This window comes from Bombina bombina, chromosome 4 (assembly GCF_027579735.1).
Source record: "Bombina bombina isolate aBomBom1 chromosome 4, aBomBom1.pri, whole genome shotgun sequence".
NCBI lineage: Eukaryota > Metazoa > Chordata > Amphibia > Anura > Bombinatoridae > Bombina > Bombina bombina.
In genome coordinates, this window is record NC_069502.1 from 1222033304 (window position 1) to 1222046910 (window position 13607).

Genomic DNA, 13607 nt, shown 5'->3' on the forward strand with positions numbered 1-13607 from the left:
TAATCACCGGTAAGGGTCTAAAGGCGCTGCTCATTTCCCTCCTTCCATAACATGGAGCCATAAGGAATAGCAACTACAAAAATAATTCTTCTGATAATGCTTTGTACCGCATGTGAGAAAACCCCCCCCAAAAAAACACATTATATCATAACTTCGATTGGAGTGAAAAAAGAAGCGCAGTGCACTTCATGTGGGCCATAAATTACTGCGGGACACAATAGGAGAAAATTGTGACCTAAATGGACCATAGTCAGACTCCTAAACAGCAATTGCCTTAGAGGGAGTAGGCCAAAAGAATATCGAAAAAAAAAAAATCTACACATTAAAAAAACAGTAACATTTTTTTATCTCAAAAGTAACATTACTGTATTGTGCTTTTGCTCCGTCCTAAGACACCAAGGAGGAAGAGACAAACAGCTGAAATCCTTCAAGAGAATTATTTTATTTTTGTGTATGCTTTTATCCCCTCCAGATCACAAAGGATGGATTAGCAAATTAAAGGGACAGTCAAGTATAAATTAAACTTTCATTATTCAGATAGGACTTTTAATTTTAATCAACTTTCTAATTTACTTTTATCATCAAATTTGCTTTTTTCTCTTGGTATTCTTAGGTTAAACGAAACATAGGTAGGCTCATATGCTAATTTCTAAGCCTTTGAGGGCTGCCTTATTGCTGGCTTTTTAAATTACTTTTCAACACAAAGAGACAGAAAGTACACGTGGGCCATATAGATAACACTGTGTACAGGCACAGGGGGTTATTTAAGATTTAGCACAACACAATGCTAAATGCAAGACAATAGATATAAACAGTCACAGTCATGTGATCAGGGGGCTGGAAGAAGGTTCCTAGATACAAGGTAATCACAGAGGTAAAACGTTTATTAATATAACTGTTGGTTATGCAAAACTGGGGAATGGGTAATAAAGGGATTATCTATATTTTAAAACAACAATTCTATGGTAGACTGTCAATTTATTACAGACTTTCAACTGTTAAAAGGGACACAAAGAAAACGGTACTGTTTCTTTAAATCTCAAAGTAACTCCTTAATTTTTGTGTGCTTATTCATCCCAAGTCACAACGGATGCAGTTTAAAATTTTATAAAGGAATTTCTGCTTCAATGATTTATCTTTAAATGCAGCCAACAAATGAATAATATAAAGGCAACTAAGAAAGTGTACTAGCTGAATATTCCTTTATGTACCCAGTGGAAGCTTGGAACGGAACAATTGCGACAACAGTAGTACCATAGCTTCCGATAACTGGAAGGGATATGAGAAGTGCTCAATACAGAGCGCACACGTCTAAAGCTAGAGTCCTCAGTTCCTTGTTATTGTATAGCACTGTGAGGAAGAAGCGTCTCTAGATCTCTTTAGAAAAGTAAAAGTCCTCCGCTCCTTACTATATTGACAAATAGGTATAAGGAGGAAGAAGAGACATCGGCGCGCTTTATGAACTCCGTCCCTCGTGGGCGTTTCGTCAGCTATCTCCCGGTCGCCATTGCTGTATGTAAAGGCACCGGGAGCGACAGCATAACAGCTGTACAAATAAAAGCTGAGCAGCCTGCTGCCCCTAAGAACAGCCTAATCGGCAGACATAATATACATCGTATGAAAACCCTGCACATCGTGGGCGTAAACAATCATCTCCCGGTCGCCATTACAGTTTAATACAGAAAGCGCCGGGAGAGAAACTCACAGACTGTTCACCTCACTATGCCCAATATAAAGGGTAACCGGTAGCCATGGTCGTTAATGTCAATTGCTAAGACAGGTCTGTCACGTAGTGAAGCCCATAGTTAAAACATGCCCCATTAATATAATAAGTCGCCATGTGAGGAGTCCCCTACTGTGAATGAGAATTTGTCCCCCTACAAGCGTGGCCCAGTCTGTTAAATGCTGTCAGGGGAAAAAAAGCTCTTCACTGACAGAGCCCCCGATTCCCCTAGATGTACATAAGTGCAGAAAAACCTCACTGAGGTAAATAAGTCTGAGGAATTTTTCCTGTAGAGAAAAAAAAAAAAAGGCTGCACTTCCCTCTTATGCTGTCCGACAGCAGGACAGCCTCTACAGGGCTCAGAGGTCCATTGGGTCCCTCCTATAGTCCTGTAGAAAAGAAAGCCTGAGTAAGATCCAGCTTAGGGCAACACAGTATGGGAGGTGCAGTGAGAATTATGTCCCACCAGTTCCCATTGCTTTAAAGCCACCAGTAGCTCTACTCCAGAGACTGACAAGGAATACGGCTACACCCTATAAGAAAATAGCACTCACTGGAACCATTTTAAAAATAATAAACTCTTGATTGAAGAATCTAAACTAACACCTCACTTTGCCTCTTCCTATCACTAACACAGGCAAAGACAATGACTGGAGTGGGAGGGAAGGGAGGAGCTATATACACAGCTCTGCTGTGGTGCTCTTTGCCTCCTCCTGCTGACCCGGAAGCGTAATCCCACAAGGATGAAATCCGTGGACTCATTGCGTCTTTAAAAAGAAAACTCTGAAGTGCAAATCTCACCTAGAAGAAAAAAAAGCACTTACCTGCAATCTAGCTGTCCGGCAGAAAGACCGCTAACAAGGTGTGAAAAGACAATTATTTTAGGTTATTTGTAGAGCGCCAACAGATTCCGAAGCACTATAAACAAAGGTTGAATACAAGGAAACATTTAGGGATCAGATGGGTAGAGGGCCCTGCCAAGCATTGCACCATTTTAGTCAGCTCTAAAGAAATACAAACAGCATGGCTCTTAGGCTTACATGCCAAGGGGACTCCTTACAGAGACCTGTAGAATAAAGAAAGAACAGAGTAAACCTACTCTGCTGCCCATGGTATAGAAAGCCAAATATGTTAGAAAGTTGTGAGGTGAGCCTCGCTTGGTTTTCTACTTTAAAGCCACCACTACTCTATTGGGTATAGCTGTAGTCCACGTCAATCTCTGATTTCCTTTTGCTACAAGCAAGATTAATGCAGACACCCAACTTCACCTCCTCCATTGACAGAGGCAAAGAGAATGACTGGGGATTGTGGGTAGGGGAGTGACACTAACCGCTTTGCTGCTCTTTGCCTCTCCTGCTGGCCAGGAGTGATATTCCCACTAGTAATTGATGACATTGTGGACTCTCCATACCTTAGGAAAGTAAATTGGAAAGTTGTTTAAAATCACATGCCCCACTGGAGTCATGAAAGTTTAATTTTGACTAGACTGTCCCTTTAAAAATAGTGTTGATAATGCAAAACTGGGGAATGGGTAATAAAGGGATTATCTTTTTAAACAAACTCTGGCTTTGACTGTCCCTATAAACCTTTTATGGGAAGACATTTTAAAGCTCTGACATTAGCATAGCCAGTCCATTCACAAGCGGCACATGCCTATAGTATCCTTGCATTGCCTATGCAGAGCAGGCATACATTTAAAGGGACATAACACAAGTCTGACAAAAAAGGAAATGTATTCTTACCTGATAAATTTGTCTTTTACGATATGATGAGTCCAAAGACTTCATCCTTACTTGTGGGATACCGCCTACTGGTCAGCAGGAGGAGGCAAAGCGCTCCACAGAAGAGCTGCATAAATAGCTCCTCCCTTCCCAACCCAGTCATTTGACCGAAGTTAGGAACAGAAAGGAAAAGCCAAGGAGCAGAGGTGACTGAAGTTTAACAAAAATAAAGACCTGTCTCATAAAAAACAGGGAGGGCCGTGGACTCATCGTATCGTAAAAGAAACAAATTTATCAGGTAAGAATAAATTTCCCTTTTCTTTTACAAGATACGATGAGTCCTTACTTGTGGGATACAATACCAAAGCTATAGTACACGGATGAAACGTGAGGGACAAGACAGGGAACCTAAACGGAAGGCACCACTGCTTGAAGAACTTTCCTCCCAAAAGCAGCCTCAGCTGAGGTAAAAGTATCAAATTTGTAAAAAGTGTGAGACAACCAAGTAGCAGCTTTGCTAATCTGTTCCACAGAAGCATCATGTTTAAATGCCCATGAGGAAGCCACAGCCCTAGTGGAATGAGCCGTAAGATTGACAAAGCTACAGTCATGTTGTCCGACTGGAAACTGATGAATTTGGTCGAAGCCAACTGAGGCCAAGCCTGAAGCGCATTGAATATTGCTCTCAACTCCAGAATGTTGATGGGAAGTAGAGACTCCGACCGAGTCCATACACCTTGAGCCTTCAAGGAATTCCAGACTGCTCCCCATCCTATCAGGCTGGCATCCATTGTCACTATCTCCCATGAGGGTCTGCGGAAGCATGTCCCCTGGGACAGATGATCCAGCGACAACCACCACAGGAGAGTCCCTTGTCTCCTGATCTAGATCTATTTGAGGAGACAAAATGGCATAATCTCCATTCCACTGTCTGAGCATGCTCAGTTGTAGAGGTCTGAGATGAAAAACGAGCAAACAGAATGATGTCCATTGCTGCCAACATCAATCCAATTACCTCCATGCACTGAGCCACTGACTGCTGAGGATTGGACTGAAGGGATCGGCATGTATTCATAATCTTTATGGAAAGTCGATTATAGTTCCCAGGAAAGGAACCCTTGTCTGTGGAATTAGTTAACTCTTTTCTAGATTAACCTGCCACCCATGAGTCCTTAGAAAGGACAGAACAATGTCCGTATGGGACTTTGCTAGCTGATAAGACGCCTGGATCAGAATATCACCCAGATAAGACGCCACTGCAATGCCCCACGGCGTGAGAACCGCCAGCAGAGACCCCAGAACCTTTGTGAAAATTCTGGGTGCTGTGGCCAGACCGAAAGGAAGGGCCACGAACTGAAAATGTTTGTCCAGAAAGGCAAACCTCAGGAACTTGTGCTCTGTGGATAGGAACATGAAGATATGCATCCTTTAGATCCACGGTAGTCATATATTGACCCTCCTGGATCAATGGAAGAATGGTCCGAATAGTTTCCATCTTGAAGGATGGAACTCTGAGAATCTTTAGAGATCTAAAATAGGTCAGAACGTTCCCTCTTTTTTGGGAACTACAAAGAGATTTGAGTAAAACCCCTGCCCCTGAGATTAGAGGAACTCCATTTGCCGGATGGCTTAGATCTCCCTAGCCTACTGTGGGTCCCCAGTTAGTCAACATAATTACTAATCCAGTTGTCCAGCACAACATACCATGGCACACACAGGTATCACTCAAAGATTGCCCCGCATCCTTCGCCAATTCACCAGTTACGGGGTTTGCTATGGGGGCGCCCGAATACTCATGTCGAGTTCTGGATCCAGCATGATTTCAACATGGTAGAACAACTATTTTCCAATAACAAGCTATTGACGACTCCTCAAGTCCTTGATTCCCCAAGAGGACCTCCATTATGGTTCCATTTTGAATGCTCTAGAATATTGAGCTTATTACACTCTTGGAAAATTGGGGCCCAAAGGCTTAGGCCACATTCTCAGTGGGAGGAGAGATGGCTGAGCGAGATGGGTACACAGGCCTCTCACGTTCCTCTACCAGGCTATACTACAGGATCATTCGGTTGGTCTCCCTGGACAAATTAAAGTGGTGTAGAGAATTGTCTTTAAAAATATCAGATGCAGAATTGAGCATCGCTATTAATTTAACGAAAAAAAAACTATTCACTGCACAACTATCTTCGAAGGCTACATGAAACTCGTCCTACGTTGGTATAGAGTACCTAAAATGTTCCCTGCCACCTCGTCGAGGTGCTGGAGGCTTTGTGGAGGTGAGGGATCCGACCCTCACGCATGGTGGTCCTGTCCTAAGATTTATGATCACTGGCAGGATGTCGAGACTCTTTTGCATTCCATGAATGTGAATGCACAGCAGACTCCTGGCCAGGCTCTCTTCCATATATTTGACAAACTACCGAAAGAGCAGTAAACAATTAGTAATCTATATACTGGCGGCCACAAAGCTTTGTATAGCCAGAGCATGGAAACAAGTTCATCCAGCCACTATTACAGATGTTTGCGAGGTAGTACAATATCTGGCTAAAATTGAAAAATTTGCATATAATGCTCTGGAGCAGATGGAGGACTACTGGGCGATCTGGGAGGACTGGATTCAAATTCAATAACACTAAATGCGCAATAGTAAAATTACCCCACAGGCAGAAGTTATCCAGAAACAATACCCGCAATATATAATTTCTTTCTTTCAGTTTTCGTGCTTTCCCCACACGAGGGTCTCTTCCCCTACAACTTTCCCCTCCTAGTCATGTTATGATTCCCTTACCCCTTTTCCCTACCCTACCCCCCCCCCCCCTCTTACCCTTAAAGCTCTTGACCAGCAGAGGCAAGCCGGCTAACTTGGCACTTTCCGAAGTTTGACATACGTATACAGTTGTCAATACAAGTTTCTTGCGTTCTGTATTAGATTTACTTTCACTGTTTGGTCACAGAGCAACACTTGGTTCAGTGGGAATCTCAGCGTCCACACGTGTGCATGATGATACCTTTTAATCTTGTGACATATTTGGATGTAATATGCCAAATGTTTGTAATGCTTGTTTTTGGTCTTTGTAACATTTTATTATTGTAAGCCACTTTGAATCTCAAAAGTTAAAAAACAAAAAAAACAACTTCCTGCCCCTGAATTGGAACAGGGCATATTACTCCCATGGAGGAGAGATCTTACACAGCGTAAGAACGCCTCTTTATCTGGTCGACCGATAATCTTGAAAGAAACCTTCCTCTGGGGGAAGGAATTTTTGAACTCCAACTGATACCCTTGAGACACGTTTTCTAGTGTCCAGGGATCCTGAACATTCCTTATCCAAGCCTGGACAAAGTGAGAAAGTCTGCCCCCACTAGATCCGGTCCCGGATCCGGGGCCACCCCTTCATGCTTTCTTGGTAGCAGCAGCTGGCTTCTTGGGTTGTTTACCCTTGTTCCAAGCCTGGTTGGGTCTCAAGGTGGACTTTGCTTGTGAATAATTCCCTTCCGGTTTAGTGGAAGAGGGGACTTTGAGTAATTTTCGTTCCTTTCGAAATTTCAGTCTTCCCTTTTGCTTTGATGTTTTATCTTGAGGAAGGAGGTGACCCTTACCTCCCGTAATGTCAGAAATGATCTCCTTCAAGTCAGGCCCGAACAGGGTCTTTCCCTTGTAAGGAATAGACAAAAGCTTAGATTTAGAGGACACATCCGCAGACCAAGACTTTAGCCATAAGGCTCTGCGTGCTAAGATGGAGAATCCCGAACTCTTAGCCGCCAATTTGGTGATCTGAAAAGCTGCATTCGTAATAAAGTAATTAGCCAATTTAAGAGCCTTAATTCTATCCTGTATTTCTTCCAATGAAGTCTGTCCTAAGAGACTCTTCTAGGGCGTCAAACCAGAAGGCAGCCGCAGTCGTGACCGTCACAATGCAGGCTGCCGGTTGCAATAAAAACCCTTGAACAGAGTTTTGAGGAGACCCTCCAATTTCTTATCCATAGGGTCTTTGGCTAAGCTCACAACTATTCCTAGAGGACAGTTGTGCTTTCAGAGTAGAAATAGCTCTCTCCACCTTAGGGACCGTCTGCCAAGAATCCCGAAAGGTGTCAGCTATAGGGTACATTTTCATAAAAATAGGAGAAGGGGAGAACGGGATACCCGGTCTTTTCCATTCCCTAGCAATAATCTGAAGTTTTTAGGAACAGGGAAAATGTCAAAATAAGGGACCTCCAAATATCTGTCCATCTTACTCAATTTCTCTGGAGGGACCACAATAGAATCAGTCGCCCAGAGTCATCAAAACCTCTTAGTAACAGGCGGAGGGTGCTCAAGCTTAATTCTGAAAGACATCACGTCTGAATCTGTTCGGGACAAAGCACTTCCTGAGTCAGAAAGTCCCCCCCCTCAGATAGAGCCTACATACCCCCCCCAATTCAGAGCCCTGGGAGGGTAGATCGGAAATTGCCACTAAAGCATCAGACGTCTCATTGACCACATGAGCCTCTTTCCTACTGCGTTTGCCTTGAAAACACAGGCAAATTAGATAAAACCTCTGAAAAAGTAGATGACATAACTTTAGCCATATCCTGCAGAGTGAATGCAGCAAACACCGTTGAACACGGCGTTGCTTGAGCGGGCGTTAAAGGCTGTGACGCTAGGGGAGAAAGGTGCGGCATACCCTGAATCTCATCATTCTGAGTGCAATCCTTAGCCATATTTTTATTAAAGAAAATCTGCTCTTTACACTGTAAAGCCCTCTCAATGTATGAGGAACAAAACTTAACCGGGGGTTCCACAATGGCATCTAAACCCATAGGACATGTACTGTGTTCAAGATCTGTGCTAACAGTAAACAAAAGCTAGCTTGGTCATGTCTCCGGTAATTATGGTAATCAGCTAAATGTATATATAAACAAAAAAAAAAGTGTGCACTGTTTCTTTAAAAATCAACCGTCTCAGTTTACAGATCGGAACTGAATTAAATAAAAATGCAATTGTGGTATAAGTTTTTATCCCACACTCAACACTGTCTTAAAAGAAAACTCACTGGCACACCAGAGTTAACATTCACCTCGCCTCAGCTCTGCTGCGGCTCCTACCCGACTCCACTGATCAAAAGTATCCTCTATAACGGCGTGCCTAAGATCGCTTGTAGATACTAGCAACAAGCGGACTTAGGAGTTGTAAGGAAATGCTGCCGACCGGATACCAGCAAAACCAACTGCGCAGCTGAAGCGTGCGAATACTAGGCCCTGCCCTTCGTGGGCGGTACACCACACCCGGGAAAAAAAAAATAGTTTAAACACCACCATACACTGGAGTCCGATAGAGTATTTTATCTCCCAGCGTCTGCCCCATGTTCCATATGTCACAAAAAACATAATTAGGGAATCGCCCGTTGCATCAGAGCAACTGAACCCAAGACCGATCCCAGTGCTTCTAGGCTTAGAATGTTCAATGCCAGAATGAGTTGGGGGAAAAGTTCAATATGTCGGTAGCCCATTTTTTAATAAAAATGATAACCCACACATGTTAAAAAGGGAAGCCCTTACCCGAGCCCATAACCCCTAACAGGAAAGGCAGAGTACAGTCAGTTCTGAGATATGCTGCAGAGCCCCAGAAATAAAAGACTGCACTTACCTCCATGCTAAGGAACAGCATGATAATATCAGTGTCAAGAGGTCCACTCTTCCTCCTGAGGTCCTGTGAAGACAGAAGAGTCTTAGTTAACCTTCTCTAAGAAGATACACAGAAGAGCAGCACACTTATGGGAGGCGCAGTGAGGCTAAAACCCCACCAGTTCCCATAGCCTTAAAGGCTATAACTCCAGAAGCTGCCCTATAGTAAAATAGTACACTTTGGCACCATTTAAAAAAAAAAAAAAACTCTTGAAGAATCTAAACACCTCACTTTACCTCTTCCTCCTATCACTAACAGGCAAAGAGAATGACTGGGTTGGGAAGGGAGGAGCTATTTATGCAGCTCTGCTGTGGAGCTCTTTGCCTCCTCCTGCTGACCAGGAGGTGATTTCCCACAAGTATGAAATCTGTTGACTCATCGTATCTTGTAAAAGAAATGTAATATGTACTTTAATAAGTGTGGCAAACCTAGCCACTTCTGGACTATAATGTAAGAAAGGTTGTCTATAGGCTGTATTGTGGGCTATGTAGATGTGACAGACCCTTCTGGCAGTACTGAAGGAGTTAAATGTGTTTAGCTTTAAGAAGACTATTCTTGAACGACAAGGTTACTAGTCTCAGCTATTGTGTACTTTCATTAAAGCTAGTGATTACCATTCCATTGTTCAATCACATCTAGAGAGACGACGCCTTAGTGATAAGAAGAGCCAAGTGTGTGTCCTGTGGTTAAGTTGTTATCAGCTTGAGCAAGGTATTCTATTGTATCATGTCAAAAGGCGTGTTCCATCCATCTAATCTACAACATTCTTTTCAACCCCCCATCTGGGAGGTCAGACCTGCATAAATACTAGGCATAGCCTTTTTAATAAAGTTCATTCTGTTTTAAACCTGAAAATTGGCTGGGTCGTGAGTTATTGACTCCCAAACTGTGTTTCGTCCGGTTATTGGGAGTATTTTAATATTGCTCTCCGCTACAATTGGTGGCAAGCGTTGGGATCAGACCTTACAGCCGAAAAGCGCAATTCGTGCAATTGTAACTGCCGAATAAGAAAAGGGAATGGCAAGCAGAATACAGTGAAAGAACCGACTACCGAAGTGAATGGAGACGGATTATTCTAAGCTAAAGAGACAAACGTTAAAGGAACTGCTAGAAGCCAGGGGAAAGATAGCCAGCAGCAAACCCAAGGCTATATTAATTGCAGAGCTGATGGAGGGAGACAGAGCTCGCAGCGCTACGCCTCCAGCAGCCATGGAGGAGACCCTATACCAGAGGGAAATGAGGACCAGGCTGGAATTTTTACCCCAACCTGTACCACGGGACATGCTATCCGTGGTAATGGCAGATGTGCAGGAGTACGTGATGGCACACAGTCCGCGGAATGCATCCTCCCGAGCAGAATCCATTTCGGAAGCACTCAGTAACCCAGTAAGACCCAAAATCCCATACCATGCCTTTAAAATGTTTTGTGAGGAGAAGGATGAGATCGATGGGTATTTACAGGATTTTGAGAGACTGTGCGAGTTACATGAGTTGGAGCAGTCCGTATGGGTGCCGGTGCTAGCAGGCAAGCTAGCCGGTAGGGCAGCGGAAGCGTATCGCGCTGTACCCAGGGAGGACAGCAAGGATTACGCTAAAGTGAAGAGCGCAATCTTGGAAAGATATGCCATTACCCCAGAGGCATACCGGCGCAAGTTTAGAGGCCTGCGCAAGCCAGAAAGAGATTCCCATGCAGAGTGGGCCCACAAGCTGGATCAAGCATCTCAGGGGTGGATACAGGCCAGCCAAGCTACCACCATGGAAGAATTGCGACAACTGATGCTGTTGGAGCAATTCTTTAACGGCTTGTCCCCAGAAGCCCAAGAATGGGTGAGAGATCGAAAACCCCTCACGTTAACCGAAGCAGCCAGATTAGCAGACCAGCATTTTGACGCCAGGAGGAACCATGGACTACTACCTAAGACGTACACTCGACCCACAGGACAGCCCAGTCCTCTACAGTCTAACAACCCCACAGCGGCACCGTTTCGTCCAGCCCCAGGGAATCCACCACCCCCCTCACGATACAATGGACGGGCGAATATACAATGCCACACCTGCAAGCAGTGGGGACATATGGCACGTGAGTGCACCCAAAATCGGAGCAGACAAGCTTGGAACCAGGTCAGACAGAACCTGGCCCCAAGGGCGGCTGCTCACCATTACCAAACGGAGCCAGCCGCTCATGAGGGGTTGAGCACCCCAGCCGGGGAACCCCTGGGAATTCTGCATGAGGTGATGTCGGTCTGAGCCACCGATAACCGGCAACATCACCGTCAGCTGGTGACCGTGGAGGGGAAGGAGGTCCAGGGACTTCGGGATTCGGGAGCTACTTTAACCCTGATAGCTCCCCATTTGGTGCCAGATACAGCACACACGGGCGGATCCGTGGCAGTACGAGTGGCAGGGGGAGCAGTATACCGATTGCCCACTGCTAAGATTCATTTGGATTGGGGTGCAGGGGAGGGCATGGTAGAAGTGGGCTTAATGCAAAACCTACCAGCGGATGTTGTACTGGGGAATGACCTGGGTCAGATGACCTCTGCTTTTGTACCTCAGGCTCCACATCAGGAGGTCCACCCAGTAACCACCCGGCAGCAGGCACGCACTACGGCCCCACCAGCTCACCACGAGGCTCAGGTAAGAGACCATGACACCCCCTTGACACATATGACTTGGGATACCCCCACCCAATTTGAGGCGGAGGTGAAAGCTGACCCCACGCTGCAGGCATACCGGGATAAAGGGAACACCGATCAGGCTGGGTTAGAAGGGGAACGGTACGTCTGGGAGAAAGGGTTATTGTACCGCATAGCCGAACGGGGGGTAGGCAGCGCAGTCACCGTGACCACTAAGCAACTGGTAGTACCCCAGAAGTATAGGCAGGAACTGCTCAGGATAGCTCATGACATTCCCCTGTCAGGCCACCTGGGAATGACTCGCACCCGCTACAGATTGACCCACGCCTTTTTCTGGCCTGGGATCTCTAAAGATGTACGGCAATATTGCACCTCCTGTGACGTGTGCCAACGAGTAGGCAAACGAGGTGACCGCCCTAAGGCTAAATTATGCCCGTTACCCATTATTGAGGAACCCTTTAGCAGGGTAGCAGTAAATATCGTAGGGCCTCTACCCAAGCCCAGTCCCTCCGGGAAGAGGTACATTTTAACCGTAGTGGACTATGCCACTAGGTACCCCGAGGCCATTGCGCTCTCCAACATCCATGCAGAGACGGTAGCTGAAGCCTTAATAAAAATATTTTCCCGGGTAGGGTTCCCCCAGGAGATAATATCAGATAGGGGAACCCAGTTTACCGCAGAGGTGACCCAACAACTTTGGAGGGTATGTGGTGTTAGACCCATAATTAACTCAGCCTACCATCCCCAGTCCAATGGGTTATGTGAGAGATTTAATGGGACTTTAAAACAGATGCTCCGTACATTTGGCGAGACTCATAAGGACTGGGAGCGCTACCTACCCCATCTGCTTTTCGCATATAGGGAGGTACCCCAAGAGTCGACAGGTTTTTCCCCCTTCGAATTGCTATTTGGGAGAAGGGTGCGGGGGCCATTAAACCTCATTAGGGAGCATTGGGAGCGAGAGAGTAGCCCCGATGGTAAACCCATTGTATCTTACGTGCTGGAGTTCAGGGACCGACTGGAGGCATTAACCCAGGCTGTACGTACCAACCTCCAGGCGGCTCAACAACGCCAGCGCCGCTGGTACGATAGGGGAGCCAGGGATCGCAGCTTTCAAGTGGGGCAGAAAGTTTTAATTTTAAAACCTGTACGCACCGACAAGCTGCAGGCCGTCTGGCAAGGCCCATACCAGGTCGTAGAGCAGCGATGCGACACTACCTATGTGATTGGCCCCTGCTCAGGGGTAGGGAAGCGACGCATGCTTCATGTGAACATGCTCAAACCCTACCATGAGAGGATGGAGGAAGTGGCGGCAATATGCGCCTCGGCCTCTGAGGATCAGGAGAATCTGCCTCTCCCTGACCTATTAGAATCAGAGGACCAGATAGAGCCCTCCAGGGGCGTTCAGCTGGGGGAGCGGCTAAGCCCTTCGGAGCGTGCCCAGGTACAGGAGTTGATAGTAGCTAAAGGGGCTATCTTCTCCCACTTACCTGGGTACACCCCGCTGGCCACTCACCGAGTTGAAACCCCGGGGCAGCTACCTATGCGGCAGACCCCGTATCGTGTCCCTGAAGCAGTCAAGGCACACATGAAGGCAGAAATTGACGCGATGTTGCAACTAGGGGTTATCGAACCTTCCGACAGCCCCTGGGCATCCCCGGTAGTGTTGGTACCCAAGAAAGACTGCACCACACGCTTCTGTGTTGACTACCGGAGGCTAAATGACAAAACGGTGTCTGATGCCTATCCGATGCCCCGGATAGACGAGTTGCTGGATAAAATGGCTAGGGGACAGTATCTTACGACCATAGACTTATGCAAGGGATACTGGCAAATCCCGCTAGCCGATGACGCCGTCCCCA